Source organism: Haliotis asinina, chromosome 1, assembly GCF_037392515.1.
Source record: "Haliotis asinina isolate JCU_RB_2024 chromosome 1, JCU_Hal_asi_v2, whole genome shotgun sequence".
Taxonomy (NCBI): domain Eukaryota; kingdom Metazoa; phylum Mollusca; class Gastropoda; order Lepetellida; family Haliotidae; genus Haliotis; species Haliotis asinina.
In genome coordinates this window covers 76,111,857-76,123,889 of record NC_090280.1, presented here as the reverse complement: position 1 = coordinate 76,123,889, position 12,033 = coordinate 76,111,857, and the positions used below count along the sequence as shown (strand labels likewise).

At 44.0% G+C, this 12,033-nt stretch overlaps 1 protein-coding gene across 3 annotated transcripts in view; it reads right to left on the bottom strand.

Annotated features, from left to right (window-relative positions):
* LOC137297246 (LHFPL tetraspan subfamily member 2a protein-like) overlaps window positions 1–12,033 on the bottom strand; it is a 112,962-nt gene that overhangs the window by 64,736 nt on the left and 36,193 nt on the right. The gene's annotated exons all lie outside the window — the stretch shown is intronic.

Genomic DNA, 12,033 nt, shown 5'->3' with positions numbered 1-12,033 from the left:
AAAAAACAAACAAATGAAGATCGGGTGTCTAAGTGTTGACGGTGTGGTGATGGGTTGACGACTTGACGTTAGGATATGGAGGGTCTGTGGATGTGGATGTTGTTGTTGGTGGAGGTGGTGGTGGTGTGTGTGTGTGTGTGTGTATGTGTGTGTGTGTGTGTGTGTGTGAGGTGGTGGTGGTGGTGGTGGTGGTGGTGGGAGGGGGGGGGGGGGGGGGGGGGGGCGGAGCTTCCTGACAACCTGACAATGTCTTTTATTACCCGAACCCTTTTGTCAATGGCTCTTATTACACGAAGACTTTTGACAATGTACGACCCGAGGCTGTACTTACAGTACCTGTACTACCAACATCATTTTCATAATGTAACATTATCCAAAATTATGTGGCATTACCCAGGACTACCAGAATCTGTCTGACAAAACCCTGTAGTATCCAAAGCTATATGGCAATGTCTTGTACTACTGTAGTATCCGAAACTATCTGACAAGCCTCAATACTTTCCCACATTACTGTAACATATTCTGCAACATACCACTCTGTCCTTCTATGTCTGACATTGCCCTGTACTGTCCAACATAATTACAAGCTATTTCACATTATGCATCACTACTCGACACTATCCCACATTGCCCGACACTATCCCACACTGCCTGGACATGTTACGGACAAGATAGTGTCTCCGCCATGTCAATAAGCTTTTGTTTAATGCCCTGCGAGTAATGGCTCCTGAAGCAGTGCCCGAACTCCAAGCTGGTATCGCCCCGGTCGATGAGTATAACCAAACCTTCAGGCTTTCCCTCGGATAAAATACCAATTCCAGATCAGACTGATCAGCTGGCAGGTAAAAGGACAGATCTTTATAATGGCTCGGAATTGGCCAGATCACATGCTGCCTTTCAGTCACGTACACAAAGTTCATGCACTTTACCGCCAGATCGTCCCTGCTTAAGACACCATTACTCCCGTCATGGTAAATTTTGTAAATGGCGACAAAGGGAATTTAAGAAAAGGTTTTCGATGCACAGTGGGCAAGTCACAAAATAAAACACCCAATGTTATGGTTATGTAGTGGGACTCAACTTCACCTACAAAGGCTTTAAAAATGGACTATTTGAATCATTTGTACTATTAGATGTTGTCATGGCAACTTTCGGACAAGCGTGTTCTCTGTCCTGAACACATGAGATGCGACCGGACACAAGTGACTGAGTGAATGTAGTTGTACACCGCTATTAGCAATACTCCAGGATTATCCCGGCGGGGGACACCAGAAATGTGCTTCACACATAATACCCATGTGGGGAATCGAACACGGATCGTCATGAGGGGTCTTTTTAACCATTAGGCTACCCCACCACCTCCGCGACCGGACACAAACAGACAACACAATGATGGCAGGTTTTTACTGAGGCCACCCTTCCAGCTATATCTTTTTATTCAAAAGTCATTGTAACCATAGAAACATCCTGTTCCACGATAGTTTCATGTGTTTTATATTCCTGCGCACCTTCTACACACGAAAAATAACAGTAAAAAACAAAACGAACCACCACCACCAACAACAAAAAACAAAAGAAAACCCTACAACAAAAAAACCCCACCAAAAACACAAAAAAACCACCCCAAACCCCCAAAACAACAAAAAAAAACCCAAAACGAACCACCACCACCAACAACAAAAAACAAAAGAAAACCCTACAACAACAAAAAAACAACAACAAACCACCATCAACAAAAAAACCCCACCAAAAACACAAAAAACCACCCCCAACCCCCCCCCCCCCCTCCCCCCCCCAAAAAAAACCCAAAACAAACCACCACCACCAACAACAACAATCTCTACATCTCCGCTAATACTCCCCTCATCAAACACCCTCAGTATCTCCAGCAATTCACATCTTCAAGCCTACTTGAACCTTCCTTCTAAACCCAACCTTCCTAACCACTAACCAAATTCAAAAACACCGTCTCCACACCTCTCCTAACCCATGCCCCAACCACATGAGCTAATCTAGGTTATTCCCAACCCTACATTCAACCCTTGCTGCAAAATCCACCCTCTACTTTTGTTAATATCCCTCTTCCATCTTATCCCGTCTCCAAGCCTTTCTCAACCTCCCTTTATGCCCCATCCAAACTCTCCAACTCCTTACTTATCCTCAAGATCCTGTTTCTACCAACTCTTTTACTCACGTCAACATGCATCTCAGCCCTTCACGACCCCCATCGGCCTGGCACCTGTTTGCGCCCCAGCCTCAACCACTAATCTATAAGACCCTGCACAGTGCAGCAGATTCATCACAATGTGATGTCACCAAAGATTAATGCAGTGTCTACACTACAGAGGTGAGAAGCGACTCCCGCCCGGTGCCCTGCCTGCACGCTGGACTAAGACGGATGACCTGGATGGGGACAAGGACAGGGTAGGCTTTAATCACAGAAGATAGCTGGTCTCCATCACCCCGGCACGTCCTCTCATCTGATTGGTTCCTGTCGCTACCGCCAGGGGGAGCTGGACATCATCAATCTTACCAGGTATCGATGATCTCGCCAATTCTCAGTGGAAGGGATTTGTCATCTTGAGAAATATTTTTTCCTGTTAGATTCGTTTGATGCGTCTCGGCGAAAAACTAATGGATGTGATGATATTGGGGCCGTTGGCCAAATCAGCCATTTGGACTGAGGTCATTGAAGGGACCAGCGAAAATAAATTCATTTCCTCCTAACTGTTGCTTTTCTTGCAACAAGTACACATAACCATCGATATTACGTTTTTAAAAAAAGCAAGAAGTACATGTATTGGATATGGATTCCCGATCACACAGATATTGATGAAAACATGCAAAGGGCATTGGCAATGTCAATATCCAAGCAAAAAAACAAACAAATGAAGATCGGGTGTCTAAGTGTTGACGGTGTGGTGATGGGTTGACGACTTGACGTTAGGGTATGGAGGGTCTGTGGATGTGGATGTTGTTGTTGGTGGAGGTGGTGGTGGTGGTGGTGGTGGTGGTGGTGGTGGTGGGTGTGTGTGTGTGTGTGTGTGTGTGTGTGTGTGTGTGAGAGATGGTGGTGGTGGTGGTGGTGGTGGGAGGGGGGGGGGGGGGGGGGGCAGAGCTTCCTGACAACCTGACAATGTCTTTTATTACCCGAACCCTTTTGTCAATGGCTCTTATTACACGAAGACTTTAGACAATGTACGACCCGAGGCTGTACTTACAGTACCTGTACTACCAACATCATTTTCATAATGTAACATTATCCAAAATTATGTGGCATTACCCAGGACTACCAGAATCTGTCTGACAAAACCCTGTAGTACCCAAAGCTATATGGCAATGTCTTGTACTACTGTAGTATCCGAAACTATCTGACAAGCCTCAATACTTTCCCACATTACTGTAACATATTCTGCAACATACCACTCTGTCCTTCTCTGTCTGACATTGCCCTGTACTGTCCAACATAATTACAAGCTATTTCACATTATGCATCACTACTCGACACTATCCCACATTGCCCGACACTATCCCACACTGCCTGGACATGTTACGGACAGGATAGTGTCTCCGCCATGTCAATAAGCTTTTGTTTAATGCCCTGCGAGTAATGGCTCCTGAAGCAGTGCCCGAACTCCAAGCTGGTATCGCCCCGGTCGATGAGTATAACCAAACCTTCAGGCTTTCCCTCGGATAAAATACCAATTCCAGATCAGACTGATCAGCTGGCAGGTAAAAGGACAGATCTTTATAATGGCTCGGAATTGGCCAGATCACATGCTGCCTTTCAGTCACGTACACAAAGTTCATGCACTTTACCGCCAGATCGTCCCTGCTTCAAACACCATTACTCCCGTCATGGTAAATTTTGTAAATGGCGACAAAGGGAATTTAAGAAAAGGTTTTCGATGCACAGTGGGCAAGTCACAAAATAAAAAACCCAATGTTATGGTTATGTAGTGGGACTCAACTTCACCTACAAAGGCTCTAAAAATGGACTATTTGAATCATTTGTACTATTAGATGTTGTCATGGCAACTTTCGGACAAGCGTGTTCTCTGTCCTTGAACGCGTGAGATGCGACCGGACACAAGTGACTGAGTGAATGTAGTTGTACACCGCTATTAGCAATACTCCAGGATTATCCCGGCGGGGGACACCAGAAATGTGCTTCACACATAATACCCATGTGGGGAATCGAACACGGATCGTCATGAGGGGTCTTTTTAACCATTAGGCTACCCCACCACCTCCGCGACCGGACACAAACAGACAACACAATGATGGCAGGTTTTTACTGAGGCCACCCTTCCAGCTATATCTTTTTATTCAAAAGTCATTGTAACCATAGAAACATCCTGTTCCACGATAGTTTCATGTGTTTTATATTCCTGCGCACCTTCTACACACGAAAAATAACAGTAAAAAACAAAACGAACCACCACCACCAACAACAAAAAACAAAAGAAAACCCTACAACAAAAAAACCCCACCAAAAACACAAAAAACCACCCCAAACCCCCAAAACAACAAAAAAAAACCCAAAACGAACCACCACCACCAACAACAAAAAACAAAAGAAAACCCTACAACAACAAAAAAACAACAACAAACCACCATCAACAAAAAAACCCCACCAAAAACACAAAAAACCACCCCCAACCCCCCCCCTCCCCCCCCCCAAAAAAACCCAAAACAAACCACCACCACCAACAACAACAATCTCTACATCTCCGCTAATACTCCCCTCATCAAACACCCTCAGTATCTCCAGCAATTCACATCTTCAAGCCTACTTGAACCTTCCTTCTAAACCCAACCTTCCTAACCACTAACCAAATTCAAAAACACCGTCTCCACACCTCTCCTAACCCATGCCCCAACCACATGAGCTAATCTAGGTTATTCCCAACCCTACATTCAACCCTTGCTGCAAAATCCACCCTCTACTTTTGTTAATATCCCTCTTCCATCTTATCCCGTCTCCAAGCCTTTCTCAACCTCCCTTTATGCCCCATCCAAACTCTCCAACTCCTTACTTATCCTCAAGATCCTGTTTCTACCAACTCTTTTACTCACGTCAACATGCATCTCAGCCCTTCACGACCCCCATCGGCCTGGCACCTGTTTGCGCCCCAGCCTCAACCACTAATCTATAAGACCCTGCACAGTGCAGCAGATTCATCACAATGTGATGTCACCAAAGATTAATGCAGTGTCTACACTACAGAGGTGAGAAGCGACTCCCGCCCGGTGCCCTGCCTGCACGCTGGACTAAGACGGATGACCTGGATGGGGACAAGGACAGGGTAGGCTTTAATCACAGAAGATAGCTGGTCTCCATCACCCCGGCACGTCCTCTCATCTGATTGGTTCCTGTCGCTACCGCCAGGGGGAGCTGGACATCATCAATCTTACCAGGTATCGATGATCTCGCCAATTCTCAGTGGAAGGGATTTGTCATCTTGAGAAATATTTTTTCCTGTTAGATTCGTTTGATGCGTCTCGGCGAAAAACTAATGGATGTGATGATATTGGGGCCGTTGGCCAAATCAGCCATTTGGACTGAGGTCATTGAAGGGACCAGCGAAAATAAATTCATTTCCTCCTAACTGTTGCTTTTCTTGCAACAAGTACACATAACCATCGATATTACGTTTTTAAAAAAAGCAAGAAGTACATGTATTGGATATGGATTCCCGATCACACAGATATTGATGAAAACATGCAAAGGGCATTGGCAATGTCAATATCCAAGCAAAAAAACAAACAAATGAAGATCGGGTGTCTAAGTGTGGACGGTGTGGTGATGGGTTGACGACTTGACGTTAGGGTATGGAGGGTCTGTGGATGTGGATGTTGTTGTTGGTGGAGGTGGTGGTGGTGGTGGTGTGTGTGTGTGTGTGTGTGTGTGTGTGTGTGTGTGTGAGAGAGAGATGGTGGTGGTGGTGGTGGTGGTGGGAGGGGGGGGGGGGCAGAGCTTCCTGACAACCTGACAATGTCTTTTATTACCCGAACCCTTTTGTCAATGGCTCTTATTACACGAAGACTTTAGACAATGTACGACCCGAGGCTGTACTTACAGTACCTGTACTACCAACATCATTTTCATAATGTAACATTATCCAAAATTATGTGGCATTACCCAGGACTACCAGAATCTGTCTGACAAAACCCTGTAGTACCCAAAGCTATATGGCAATGTCTTGTACTACTGTAGTATCCGAAACTATCTGACAAGCCTCAATACTTTCCCACATTACTGTAACATATTCTGCAACATACCACTCTGTCCTTCTCTGTCTGACATTGCCCTGTACTGTCCAACATAATTACAAGCTATTTCACATTATGCATCACTACTCGACACTATCCCACATTGCCCGACACTATCCCACACTGCCTGGACATGTTACGGACAGGATAGTGTCTCCGCCATGTCAATAAGCTTTTGTTTAATGCCCTGCGAGTAATGGCTCCTGAAGCAGTGCCCGAACTCCAAGCTGGTATCGCCCCGGTCGATGAGTATAACCAAACCTTCAGGCTTTCCCTCGGATAAAATACCAATTCCAGATCAGACTGATCAGCTGGCAGGTAAAAGGACAGATCTTTATAATGGCTCGGAATTGGCCAGATCACATGCTGCCTTTCAGTCACGTACACAAAGTTCATGCACTTTACCGCCAGATCGTCCCTGCTTCAAACACCATTACTCCCGTCATGGTAAATTTTGTAAATGGCGACAAAGGGAATTTAAGAAAAGGTTTTCGATGCACAGTGGGCAAGTCACAAAATAAAAAACCCAATGTTATGGTTATGTAGTGGGACTCAACTTCACCTACAAAGGCTCTAAAAATGGACTATTTGAATCATTTGTACTATTAGATGTTGTCATGGCAACTTTCGGACAAGCGTGTTCTCTGTCCTTGAACGCGTGAGATGCGACCGGACACAAGTGACTGAGTGAATGTAGTTGTACACCGCTATTAGCAATACTCCAGGATTATCCCGGCGGGGGACACCAGAAATGTGCTTCACACATAATACCCATGTGGGGAATCGAACACGGATCGTCATGAGGGGTCTTTTTAACCATTAGGCTACCCCACCACCTCCGCGACCGGACACAAACAGACAACACAATGATGGCAGGCTTTTACTGAGGCCACCCTTCCAGCTATATCTTCTTATTCAAAAGTCATTGTAACCATAGAAACATCCTGTTCCACGATAGTTTCATGTGTTTTATATTCCTGCGCACCTTCTACACACGAAAAATAACAGTAAAAAACAAAACGAACCACCACCACCAACAACAAAAAACAAAAAAAACCCTACAACAACAAAAAACAACAACAAACCACCATCAACAAAAAAAAAAAAAAACACCAAAAAAAACAAACAAAACAAAACACCCCAAAACCCCAAAACAACAACAAAAAAACCCAAAACAAACCACCACCACCAACAACAACAACAGAAAAACCCCAAAAACCCCAAACAAACACAAGAGGAATTCATTCTGTGTGAGCGCCGCCAAATGCTAAAATAGTAATAACATCATAATGGCCACAGTTTTTATGTCAACTTTTCTATTCATGACAACAGTAACCCATGATGAAGGCGACCCGTCAAGGTCCCGGGTTAGAATAGGCCTTCAGCAACCCATGCTTGCCATAAAAGGCGACTATGCTTGTCGTAAGAGGCGACTAACGGAATCGGGAGGTCAGACTCGCTGACTTGGTTGACATATGTTGTTGGTTCCGATTTGCGCAGATCGATGCTTATGGTGTTGGTCACTGGATTGTCTGGTCCAGACTCGATTGCTTACAGACCTCCGCCATATGGCTGGAATATTGCTGAGTGCGGCGTAAAACTAAACTCACTCACTCACCCATGATGAAGACTTTATATCTTCCGAGGGCGTCACTAGGACTCGATCAGGCAATAGCTTATGTCCTAATTAAAAGTTAAAGCTTGAAACAAATGTAATATTTAATCTATAAACTTGGATTTAGTTAGTGTTGTGTTTTATCTACACTACCGAACAAAATAAGAATTCAAAACACTTATACATTATTCTCGCCAAATCTGAAACAATAAACGGTCAATATTCGTTTGAACTTCCGGACGGTATCTTAGTCACACCTTGGACCTAAGTCCGCAGTATTCTGGCGGCATTTATCGTTCGGGCAGCATTCGCACCTTTCATTTGCTCGCTTTCTTTTGCACGGAAGTTCATCACTATGCGATCTTAATATGGTTACATTATGTTTGTCCTTATGTAAAACATCCGTGAAGATCCAGGTTAGAATTGGTCTTCAGCAACCCATGCTTGTCGTAAGTGGCGACTAATGGGTCAAGCTCCCTGACTTGGTTTACACATCCTAAATGCGTAGATCGATGCTCAAGATGTTAATCACTAGATTGTCTGCTCCTGACTAGATTATTAACAGAACGCCGCCATTCAGTTGTAATATTGTTGTGTGCGGTGTTATGCAAGAAACAAACAAAACACAAATCCGTATGTTTAGTAATTTTACACTATGTCAGTGTAGGAAACAAGCACTCTTCTTTATTAAGACTACAATTTCAACTGTCATTGACAGATTACTCTAAAACTGCACGCATAACATGAATGTTGTTTAATGGTTTCAGCGGGTGGAAAAAGCGCTATGCACACTCGGCTTCAACAGGAGCTGTCAAGTGCATGTATCTTTTTACTGACATGCTATTCAACCATTTCCTCTTACTGAATAGTGTTATCCCAAATACGTGACGGATCTACGAAATGGTCAAGTCTTAGACAGATCTGTATGTGGCTATATAAACTCCCGAGTGTAGTTTTACGCCACTCTAGCGATAATTCAGAAATATCAATGCACGGGACGCCAGAAATGGTCTTCACACATTGTGCCCACGTGGGGAATCGAACCCGGGTCTTCGGCGTGACGAGCGAACGTATCAACCACTAGGCTACCCCACTGCTCCACTCATATCTGAAATTGACGGAGATCTAGTTTCTGGAATGAAAACATTTCGCGGAAACGCAGGTGTTAATTATTTGGAGATTGAAGATCCAGAGTTTCAGGATCTACAGTGAGAGAACAGCAAACTCGTATCATGGCGTAGCTAGCCAACAACGCCCATGTCACAGGCGTTTACCACTTTACTGAAACCGAGAAGTATAATGCACAATGCTGCTTTGAGATTCAAGCTCACGACTAGCGTATCCTGTCACGTTAAGGGACAGAACTTAGATAAAAGCATACATGCCTTAGTCACCAGGAATCTTATGCTGTTTAACGTCACTTTGACCAGTATTATGAGATGAGAGGACGGGGTGTCAGATTGACGTGGGAGGAGAAGAGAACAGGTGTGTGGCATTTGCCATATCACATGATGGTGCGTGCAAACAAAGGATCAGGTTCAGGGCGAAATCGGGAGTCGAACACCCGATTCCCGTTTTCCAGCGCCCTAAGGGGCGCAATTCCGTACATCGAATTTTGGAAACGTAGTCGTCAAACTCAAGGGTAGGTTGTATGACAATAACTTGCCTAGAGCCTAGGTAGCCCAGTGATTAAAGCGTTTGCTAGTCAAGCCGAAAAATCGGGTTCGATTGCCAACATGGGTTCAATTCGTGAAGTTCATTTCAGGTTTCCCCCCCGAATTGCTATTGCTAGAAGCGGCGTAAAACTAAAGAAACTTACTCATTCACTTGGACCAGACTTATCATACACACCAGACATTTATACCTGCATTTACAAGATATAGATGTATACACCAACACTGCCTGACCACCACAATCACCAAGCACATTGTCTCACCCAGACGTTTTCCCCGGAGCTATAACCAAACACTCCTGATCTGCTCACGAAGAACCCTTTGCAGTGTAGCGTTGACAAAAGCCATTAGGTAAGCAATGGGCTGGTGATCTTCTCTTCTCGCATTAGAGCTCTTGCCTTCATTTCCTAATTACAAACGACTGCAGTGTAGCTTATCAGAGCACCGAGTGGACGACAAGTGTTCCCATAGGCGAAAAGGGGACGTTGAAAAAAGACCTTCCATCATTGTCAGTAGTGAAGTAATGGCAGTAATTTGCCGGCTATTCCTGGCCCTAGCTTGCAACAGCGGTGGATCCCTGGCTTTGGCCTTCCTTGTTATTGTCTACAAGATTTCCTTGGGTTTATCCCGGCTGCAAGAGCATCTATGTAAGGAGATTTGGCCGTAGTGATCACGTCTCTACAAGGTTGGGTTTTTAGGACGAAGAAAAATTGTCTCGAATACGATTTATATCGATGGCCAAATTGGTTTGATTGTATTTTCGTGACTTTCTTGTTCTTCAGAACACGCAGTTTTATATTCGTTGTAGGGAGAGGATCAATGAGGTTGTCATTAAGGGAATTCCTTACTTTGCATTAATACCCTGTTGTTGGTTTTTGGTTAATTCTGACACTGACATTTGGATTTATGGCGAAATTGGCGGCATAATGTATGAAGAAGATTTTTCGGGTATTTTCAGATCATCAGTCTCGTGCGCTTGTCAAAGGGGGAAATAAGGTCATTGCCCACCGTAGGTATGTTAAAAGGTTAGTAAAAACATTTCTAAAAACACTTCCGTGGCGTGAGGAACTTTGCTCATTACGTTTGGTCTATTTCCATGGTAACAAATCATGCAATCGTGATAGTAACGAAATTGTAAAACTAGTTTTTTGACATATGGCTAAACAGTTTAAGGATATTACCATATCAGAACAGATTCTACTTCAACGTTCTTTAATTCTAATAATGGCTGCATTTACAAAATTCAGTCCAGGTGAAAGATTTTATTGAATGTCATGCTGAGGTACAAAACCACATTTCAACGAACAATGTACTGGCTGGGAAGTCACACTAGAAATTGGCTGCACACATTGTGACCATGTATGGAATCGAAGCCAGGACTTCGGCGCGGCGAGCCAACACTTTAACCACTGGGCTACCCCACGCACTGCACGCATCAGCACCTAGTAGTGGTAATGGATCGGAGACAGTTATACTAAGATACTAAAAACTCTTTTACAGAAATAGTATTTACCAGAACAAAGGACGATGTGTAATTGAGTGTGTAAAAAACATGAAGCTAGGGACCCCTCTGTAATGGATGAGTTGAGCTTCATTCGGCGCCTCCTATACGCATCAGTCACACTGTTTCATCACTGATCCCAAGCGTAGCATTACTTTGTTGATGGTCATTAAGTTCAAGGAACTTGCATATTACCTGCAAATTACTTCATCTCGTTCGTGAACTAGCAGCCATCCACGAACCCGCACATATGCAGCTCGATGTAGCTTAGACGTAAAAATGTTTGATTGTCACGCCGAAGGCCTGGGTTCGATTCTCCATATTGGTACAAGTGATGCATATAAACTTGTGCTTAGCCATCTGTTCGGCAAATCTCCATTTGTATGGTGAACTAATCCCCGTATCAATATATATTCATGTTTTTAATATAAATAAAGCACAATGAATGTAGGAGCTTAAGGCTGGGGAAAGAGAGAATGCACGTCTAAGTTTGATCAAATATTGAAAGAGTTATCAAAACCATGTTAGAGATAAACCACTGCAAGTCGAAGTCCGTGATTGAGTACAGATTTACGAATCTTTTTATTACAGCGATATCACAGCGAAGGACACCAGAAATGGGCTTCATACATTGTGCCCATGAGGGAAATCGAACCCGGGTCTTCGGCGTGATGAACGAACACTTTAACCACTAATCTACCCAATCGCGTGCAGGCTGAAGGCCGGAAACACAACTATAACGCCAAGTCAATACCGCTTTTGTACAAAAAGTTGCGTTTTTTTCATGTTCAGTATATACTCCTCGGGTACTCATGTAGTCAGTGAAATTGGCACACTCAAAGCCTGCATGGGTATGCATAAGACTCCAGCACTGATAGATAAATATATCGGATTTATGGGGAACTGGCAAATCGCCAACTGTACTACATAAACCGTTGAAGAAAGACCGGTTGATGGAAGTGGTATAC